Source organism: Globicephala melas, chromosome 13, assembly GCF_963455315.2.
Source record: "Globicephala melas chromosome 13, mGloMel1.2, whole genome shotgun sequence".
Classification (NCBI taxonomy): Eukaryota; Metazoa; Chordata; class Mammalia; order Artiodactyla; family Delphinidae; genus Globicephala; species Globicephala melas.
Window position 1 is genome coordinate 50,627,868 of NC_083326.1, and position 9,155 is coordinate 50,637,022.

Here is a 9,155-nt window from a genome sequence, read left to right on the forward strand (position 1 = left end):
GCACAAGCCTTGCCTTTTAACGCTTCTCACTTGGCTCAGCTAATGCCACTGCCTGTTACACCCTTTCCCTCCGCCTTCAGCAACTCTGCCTCCTCTTTCAAGTCATCAGCTAAGTAACCCAGATTCTGAGGTGTCTCTCCTCCCCGTCCCAGGGCTGAGCTAAGTCCCCCTCCCCGGTGCTCTGCTTGCTTGGGTCCGGGAGATATTCAGTTCTGTCTGTCTGGGCACCATCGACTCAGAACAGGAGCCCAAACAGTCAGAATGGAGGCTGGGCACAAGCAGCAGGTTTGGCTAAGCCCAACAGTCTGAGGGACTTTCAGGGGAATTCCCCTTCTTCACCCCTCAATCCAGCACATTGTCTTGAAATGACAAGTTCATGTCTCCCCCCACCCCAGACTGAGAGCTCCTCAAAGCAGGGATGGTCTTTCTTCTCTGGACCCTTGGAGCCTAGCAGAGCGCCCACCGCAGGGTTGGTTCTCAACAAATCTATGCTCTGATCACCTGACCTAGAAGACAGACTTCCTGGCCACATGTTGCTTAGAAGCAAGCACTTCACGTCCAAATCCATAAGGCAGGATGAGTAGCCTTTTCCCGAGATTGTAAAGAGGCAACCAGAGAAGTCACTGCTTCCAAGGCGGGTGCAGCATCCGGATTGAACCAGAGGGAGGCCATGGAGGCCGAATTGCCAGAGCCAAAGGCGTGGCTCCTGCCCCGACAGTGACCAGCCACACAGCCAAGGCACGGGCTCCTCAGAGACCTGGGCACCTGACCAGGGTGGAATTTTCCTGAACACAGAAAGAGGAGCATCTCCCATGAGTAGAGAAATTCATCAAACTTAGAAATGTGCTGATGCAATAAGGCATCACAGCAGCCAAAAAGCAGTAGCAATTAAGGTTGAAAGCTGCACGCATTTCAAAAGCGACCCGCCCCTGCAGCTAGCCTAAGTGTAAATACGGGGCAGCAACAGGAGACCCCCATCAGCAAGGACGCGCAGGTAAGCCAAGGAGAGCGAGGACTACCAGGGCTGGCCCGTCTCACAATCCGGGGTGAGGTGGATGCCACAGCTAATTCTTCTGTAGTCTCTTCAAAGTTCCCCAGTTTTATTTGGGTACTTTCGCTGTGGAGCACAGACTCCGGACGCGCAGGCTCAGCGGCCATGGCTCACGGGCCCAGCCGCTCTGCGGCATGTGGGATCTTCCCGGACCAGGGCACGAACCCATGTCCCCTGCATCGGCAGGCGGACTCTCAACCACTGTGCCACCAGGGAAGCCCTGGGTACTTTTAAAAAAATTTTTATCTTATATTGGAGTATAGCTGATTAACAATGTTGTGTTAGTTTCAGGTGTACAGCAAAGTGATTCCCTTATACACATAAATGTATCTATTCTTCTTCGAGTTCTTTTCCCATGTAGATTATTACAGAATACTGAGCAGAGTTTATCTGGGTACTTTTCAATTTAAATTTCCAAACTTCTGAGTAACAGACACTCAGCTAAGGACAGTTAAAGGAGAAACAATTTAAAGTAGAGTGGAATTAGTCATCATCTCAGCCTGATGTTAACGCCCTTACTGTGACTGCCCATAACTGAATCTTCCAGGCCTCCAATCTCATAGACACTTGTTAGCCACTGGGGCTCTGACTTAGGGAATTCTAGAGATCAGGCCTCCTCTGACCTTGCAAAGCCTCTGTGATTTGGCCGTGGTTTGCACTTAGGGAAGCCTTCAAGTGTATATGACTCAGTAAGGCAGTTGCAGAGGAAGAAGAGGACAGTTCAGCCCAGTGATGCTTTTGAAAGGACCTGGGACTCATATACATCAAATATAAAGTCCTTCAGGCCACCGGGGCAAATCAGGCAGTCAGGGCTTCTCCCCTTCAAACACATCGCTCAGACTGCCCCTTCTCCTTGAAGGCTGCCCTAGGCATCCGCTGAGACCTCACCATTTCATTTGTCCAATTTTATTCTGGAGAGGAGGGCTCTCAACCAGCAGATGTGGGTCTCCTCTCTCCTCCCCCTCCATTCCCCAGCCCTTTAGGATATCAACTATGAACCGCTGTATCCACCCATTGTGGGAACTGGAAAGCAGTGGGAACTGGGAAGGATGCTCACGCTAACTGAGGACCCATTTTGTGCCAGACACTTGTCACAGACCATCTCACACAGAACAAGGAATAAAGGGCTTCACTAGCAAGTGAGAAAGATAACTCCCAAAAAACCCTTTTCAGTTCCAGTTTGATAATTTCTCTTTGTCATGTCCATTATTCTCTAAATTTAGGGTGGCCCCATGTAGAAGTAACTCTGCCACGATCGTTGCCTTCAGCTTGGAATCAGAGGAAGTCGGGTTTTTGCACCTTGCCTGGAGCTTCTGAAGGCTAATCTTGCCTCGAGTCAAAGGGGAATGCCCTGAGGTTTCTAATCGTGGGAGCTGAGGAATGCCTTAGGACAGGTCTGCTTTTCAAATATATTTACATTCCAAGGTAATGAATGGGCAGTACCTGGAAATTAGTCAGGGAAAATGTTATTTTTGGTAAATGCCAGCCTCCTGAAAAGCAGCCCTCCCTTTTCCTATTACTCCCACAATAGCTAAAAAAGAAAAGGGATGGACAGTGGGGAGAGGTCAGGAAGAAGCATCCGGGGTTATTTCCCAGCTGGGTTTTATGCAGGGAGTGGAGTACTAGCAAGGACAAGAGTGCTTAAATGAGAGAAGTCAGTGAAAAAGCAAAGTTTTTACAAGCAGGTGCCACCTTGGGGCAGTTTGTGATTCTAGAGCTAAAAAAAATTTTTTTTAATCACCTTTATGTTTAAAATATAAAGACTGGAAGACCAGCATGTGGAAGTTCAATCGCCTGACCATGCCTTACACCGAGGGAGTGGAGATTTGCTGAAGAGCCTTCCAAGGCCAGCCCCACTCAGGGAGAGAGGAACTGCCCTCTGGAGAAGGGGCTTGAGGGGCACCTGAGGTTTACTGCCCCCAGAGAGTCCAGAGGGCCTCTGTGTGGGTCTCGTCAGAGACTCACTGACTCAGAGAACATCAGATCTTAACAATTCCAGCTCCTTCATTTTACAAACAAGGACCCTGAGGTCTGAAAAAGTGATGTGCTATCCAAAGGTTCAGAACAAACCGGCAGCCAGCACCTGTATGTAGGAGCATTTTCCCAAATGTAAAGCATCATTGTGCGCTAACCCATATTCCTGACCCTGAGCAGAGGCGCTGCCTCCTACAAGAGGCCTCACAGGGGCCTGTCCCACCCATCACAAAGGGCTCCCAGACAACCAGAAAGAGCTGCTGAGAGCAACACTCAGACTTCACCTTTTTTTTTTTTTAAGCCAAATGAAAAAAAAAAAGTAACCCAGAGTCTTCATGACTAACAGTTTCTAACGCAACTGTGCAAAGTATTTGCAGAGCGCCCTTAGCAGAGCCATTTGGAAAGTTTTGTATTGTTTTCCTAGAGGCTCACGTGCTGCCTGAGCTCACTGTGAGCGTGAAAGACGTTGCCCTGACACTCTCCGCTTCCTGCTCATCCTCCTGTTAGCAGGATGTGAAGCGGGTAAAGAGGATGAGAGAGACTTCCTGTGGCCACACAGCTAAGCCTGGGCTGACCCGAGTTGGAGGAGGCTCTGTCCAGCAGAGCCAGGGAGAAGGGAATCTTGTTTCCTCTTAAGTCACCCAAGAGGTGGCACAGAGGGATGTGTAGGAAGTCAGTTAATTGTTGCTCAAGTCACAGTCTGTTGCTTAAACAGGAGGGTCACAACTCTGATTATCTCAGAGCTGAGAGAGAAGGGGGAATTGAAGGAAAAGTTTCCTCAGTCACTTGGAGAAGCAGCAGCATTGGCTGAAGAGCTGCCAGTGGCTCAAGAAGGTCACATGATGCTCTCAGCCCCAGAGCCAGGACCCAGGCGCCCTGAGTGCACTGGCCTCCATAACCAAAGGCCAGTGGGCACCCCGCTCAGCTTTATGCCAAAAGCAAGCAGGAAAATAAGTCTGGTTTTGAAAGCTGCTTCTCTATATTTCAGACAGGACCTTTCACATGCTTGGGAGGGGGCCCAGGGAAGGAAGACATTTGGGAACCATTGTTAGCTGGAGAAAAAAACACTCACACTGTAAACATGTATAAACGCCTGGGTAACTTAGCTGCCCAAGATCCTGTCGAGAACTTTTACTCATTACTCTTGTTATTGTTACTATTGGAGACATTGCCTCCTACACATCCTTCCTTGCTCCTGGCGGGAGACATGTCTTGATCAAAAGCAAAGAGTATCCACGCTCCCCTTCCAGTTTTGAAGGATGGGGCTGGATGGGGGTGAGGGGGAAAGTCCACCGTCAGAGCAGTTGTCCACCATTAGTAAGAAATGGGGATTTTCATAGGCATCAGACAAGCAAAAACATTTAGTCCAAACTGACTTCTGAAAAGGAGATTACAAGCCCCATGATTCAGAAAGCTATGAAGAGCAATTTAGGAAAATCTTTCAGAAAGGGGACACTGACAGCAAGCTTTCTATCAGACGCACAGAGACACGATACCATCACAGCCAGGGACGGAATGGTCTCCACTAAGAATTTACACTAAAGAAGGCTTAATATAAATGAGGCAATCTGAAATGGGGCTGCATTTTTTTTCCCCATTAAATCAGGGAAAAATAAGTCCAAATTTATTTTGCCATCAGTGAACATCTGAGATCGAATGTGGGAGTCCATCCCTCAAGGTCCAGGTCCAAATGCCACTTCCTCCTGGAGGCCCTCCGGGATTTCCCAACCAAAAAAAATCATCCTTTCTTTGTGATCCCACAACACCTTCCTCTTACCTCTACTCATTTCCTCTGCTTTGTATGAGAGTTATTTGAACACATAACTTCTCCTTCCCTAAACTGTAAGTGCTTTAGAGCAGCGGTCCCCAACCTTTTTGGCACCAGGGACCAGTTTCATGGAAGACAATTTTTCCACGGACCGGGGAATGGGGGAGATGGTTCAGGCCGTAATGAGAGCTATGGGGAGCAATGGGGAGCAGCAGATGAAACTTCGCTCCCTCATCCACCACTCACCTCCTGCTGTGTTGCCCGGTTCCTAACAGGCCAAGGACTGGTACTGGTCCATGGCCCGGGGGTTGGGGACCCCTGCTTTAGAGAATGGAGGCCGTCTTAAGGACTTTCGAGTCACATGAAATTAAATCCCAACTCAGCTTGGTATGAGCTCTGAAAACTTAAGCAAAGTCTTTAACCCATGTAAGACAGTCTCATCATCTGTAAAGGGACATCATAATATTACCGACCTCATTCTTTTTTTTCAACAAATATGTACGTGCCGGACACAATTTTAGGTACTGAAGCCAAAACAGTGAACAAGGGGCAAAGGCTCTACCCACATGGAGGCTTCATTCTAGAGGAATTATTATGAGGAAGTAAGATAACACATAGAGAACGCTTTGCTGGAACATAATAAGCCCTAAATAAATGTTCACTTTAATGGCCTATTAAATCAAAAAATCAGTGAATGAGTGAAAGATTAAGAACCATGGACAAGTCTTTCAAGGTGAAAGCACAGCCTCTATTCTCTAAGTGCTTTGAAAATATTTATCCACTTCTGGGAGTCTATCCTAAGGAAATAACCTTTTTGGGAGGGACTTACTATTCACTTCCTAAAGACTGGAAATTGAAAAAAATAGAGATTGTACTCTGAGATTTGAATGTAAAAAGCACGTCCAAAGCAAGGAAAGGAATATTGGTAACGTAGTCCTCAACTGTAGAGAGAAATTAACTCTTTCACCCCAGAGTCCAGGGTCTTGGTGAGAAATAGCACACAGTATTTCTGATCTAGTTTTTTTCTGAGTTGAGCGCTGGAACCAAGATGTTAGAAAATGCTCTTCCATCTCACGTGCAAGAGAAAAGAAGTTGGGGCATTGTGATATTTGCTATGGCCTTCTGCCTCTCCCCTCCCTCTCTCACTGGGGGACCCCTGTTTCCATCATCAGGACCATCTGTCCTCAAGGTTCCCTCTTTCATTGAAGAAGGCGAGCTGCCTTCCTTTGCTCCGACCCACCTCCTTTCCCGGTGCCAACTCCCACCTGGAGGAGACTTAAAGGATTTGTTTGTGTCAGGAGTGGCTCAGCCTACCTCTCAGTCTTCGGCCACCCTCCTGCTCCTCTTGGCTTCACCACCTAATTCCCAGCAGCTGGCTTTGTTGCCACAACAAATGGGAACTCTTTCTTAATGTGGCCCAGAGGTGTCTGTAGGCAGCCAGCCCTGGGACACCGCTGGCCACAGCTGGCTAAATGTGGCTTTAGAAACTTGTTTGTGCCCCAGTGTGACTAATACTTAACCTACCGCCTGGCTGACAAGAGACCTCTCTCCTACTCATCTGGCGCTTGGAACACAATCCATTGGCTTCTCAGCCCTTAGCAAACTCATTCACAGGAGAGGCAGGGGGACGGAGTTTGGGTGGGACTGGAAGATAGGGCCCCCAGAGGCCCTCTCAGCTGACTGGGAGCTTATGGGTGGTCTGAGTAAAAAGCAGGGAATCCATACGAAGGCCTTTAACATTCTCCTGTAGTTGAACATGTCTTTGCTCACAAAATAACGTCATGTTTCATTACAGAAAGCTAGGTTCAAAGCAGTCAAGAACTGAGAGTGATAGACAGCACAACACAAGCTGTGGGTTGAAAGAACTGGTAAATAAACAAATGAGTGAGTGAGCGCGTGAGTGAACAGACTGTTAAGGAAACATGGAGGAACAGGGGAGGCAAACAGCCTTGTATTCTAAGAATTTACCCAGCGGGTACCCTCCGTACATGTCCAATGACTAATGAACAGATTAAATAAATTACGGTACATCCCTGTTATGGAATACACCACCATGTGACTGTTAAAAAAGTGAAACATATATATACATATGGATATGAAAGTATCTACCATCTACTTTATGTGAAGAAGACAAAAGCTAGGAACAGAACAGCGTGAATAGCACGCCACTATCTGTGTGCATATTTTTTTAAATATATGTCTGTAAATGCATAGACTATCTCTAGAAGGACACAGCATAAATAGTCACAGTGGTTGTGTGCGGAAGGAGAAGAAGATGCCTGGGACCAGAGGTAGACGGAGACTTATCACTGTGGCCCCTTTCACATCTTTTGAATTTTACATATATTACCTATTCCAAAAAATTAGTACATTTTTATCAATAAAAAATAAAATTAAAAGCATAAGGTAGATCTATATCTATAGAAATAAACGTATCAATCATATATTAAACATGAGAAAAGTCACACAAAATATATACAGTATGAAACCATTCATGTTTTTAAAAACACCCTGCGTGTGTGTGTATACACACACGTGTATATGTTAAGACACTTTAAAAAGTCGCGGGAAGGGAATGGAAAGGGGCTTTCACTTTTTATTCTGTATATTGTATATTATTTAAAGGTTTTATAACTTATGATTGTTTAGTAATTATAAATTTAAAAATGAAACAGCTCTACACATACCAATAGTTATCATCTCTAAGATAGAGTGCTAGTTAAAAAAGGGACAAAATCGTATGTATATTTTGCAACCATTTGTGGGAACTGTGCACATGAATGCACAGAGATTCTCTGAAAAGATTTATGTGGAATTGGCACAGTGGTTCCCCCTCATGGGAGGGAAAATGAGTGGCTAAGGCAGCAATCAATGGGGAAATATCCTTCCATGGTGTACAATTTGAATATTTTGTAATCTTGCACCATGTGTACATAGTTTCTAGTCAATTTTTAAATTTATTTTAATTTTTAAAATATAGCTCTTCCTTATTAGACTAGATTATGTCAACAATAAGATTAAAAGCCTAAAGGAACTTGGAGAATCAAGTGGTTTATTTCCCTCCACACATGTGCACACGATTCCCATTCTAGAACCTTGTGTTTGCTTGGCACCCATGAAAACACCGCCTCAAAAGACTGAAACACAACTCCTCCTGTGCCCTCGGCACTCACCATGCTTTTGACATCCAGCCTAGAGCCCCCACCCTGCATAAAACTATATGGAGTCAAGACTCAAATCAAACTACCGCAATATGTGCTCGAAGCAAATTATTCTAACGATTCAAGAATTATTCTATTTATTCAAGTGACTACTATGTGCAGAGACTGGCAATTCACACTCCCATTTGTCTCTTAAACGTGCCAGCATCACCAACCAAAAGCCAAATGAATACAGTTGGATAGAATGTTGATTTTTAATTCTACCTTCTTCGAAGCATGGAGAGTGGGTAGAATGTATCTTCTGGCAAAATTCCCCTCCTCTGGAAGTCACAATTTCATTTCTAGTCACAATTTGTCTAGATGTTTAATGAGTAGCTCTTAAAATAATTGCTTGAAAATTGGTCAAAGTTGTCCGGAGTCCCAGAAGAGGGTCCCTTCTGTTCCTACTGTGCCTACCCTGACCCAGGCCAGGGCCAGGGGCAGGGAAGGCGGTGCAGTCAGCTGCCACTCAGCCTCTTCACTGGTCCCCTCCTAGCTCCTCCCTTCTCGCCCCACTGGGTGCCACTGACTGATAGGGTGATTCATGGTTCTCCACGAATACCTCACTCTCTACCCGCATCAGCACTACCACTGGAAGGTCTGCCCCTTTCTTGCACAGTCTGAAGCCTGCCATCAAGGCCAGCCTAAGCCTCAGCACTTCCCTCTTTCTCCAGCCACCGTCCTGGACAACCCTCTTCTTCCTCACTAGAGTCCTTCTTTTTTTTTTTTTTTTTTTTTGTGGTACGCGGGCCTCTCACTGTTGTGGCCTCTCCCGTTGCGGAGCACAGGCTCCGGACGCACAGGCTCAGCGGCCTTGGCTCACGGGCCCAGCCGCTCCGCGGCATGTGGGATCTTCCCGGACCGGGGCATGAACCCACGTCCCCTGCATCGGCAGGCGGACTGTCAACCACTGCGCCACCAGGGAAGCCCCGAGTCCTTCTTTTATACTGACTACAATTCATTGTGCACCTCCTGGGACACCTGATGCTCCGCTTACTGGGAGTTCCGTGACTTGTATTTGCTGGTAATAATTACAGTGAGCAGGACCTAGGGCTTGGGAGGCGGAAGAGAAGTGGGCTAAAAGGACAGGAGTCGGGTTTCTGTGGTCCAGCCTGGCAGTGAGGAGGGAACCAGGTCAGATGCACCAGGGCCTTTTCGCCAC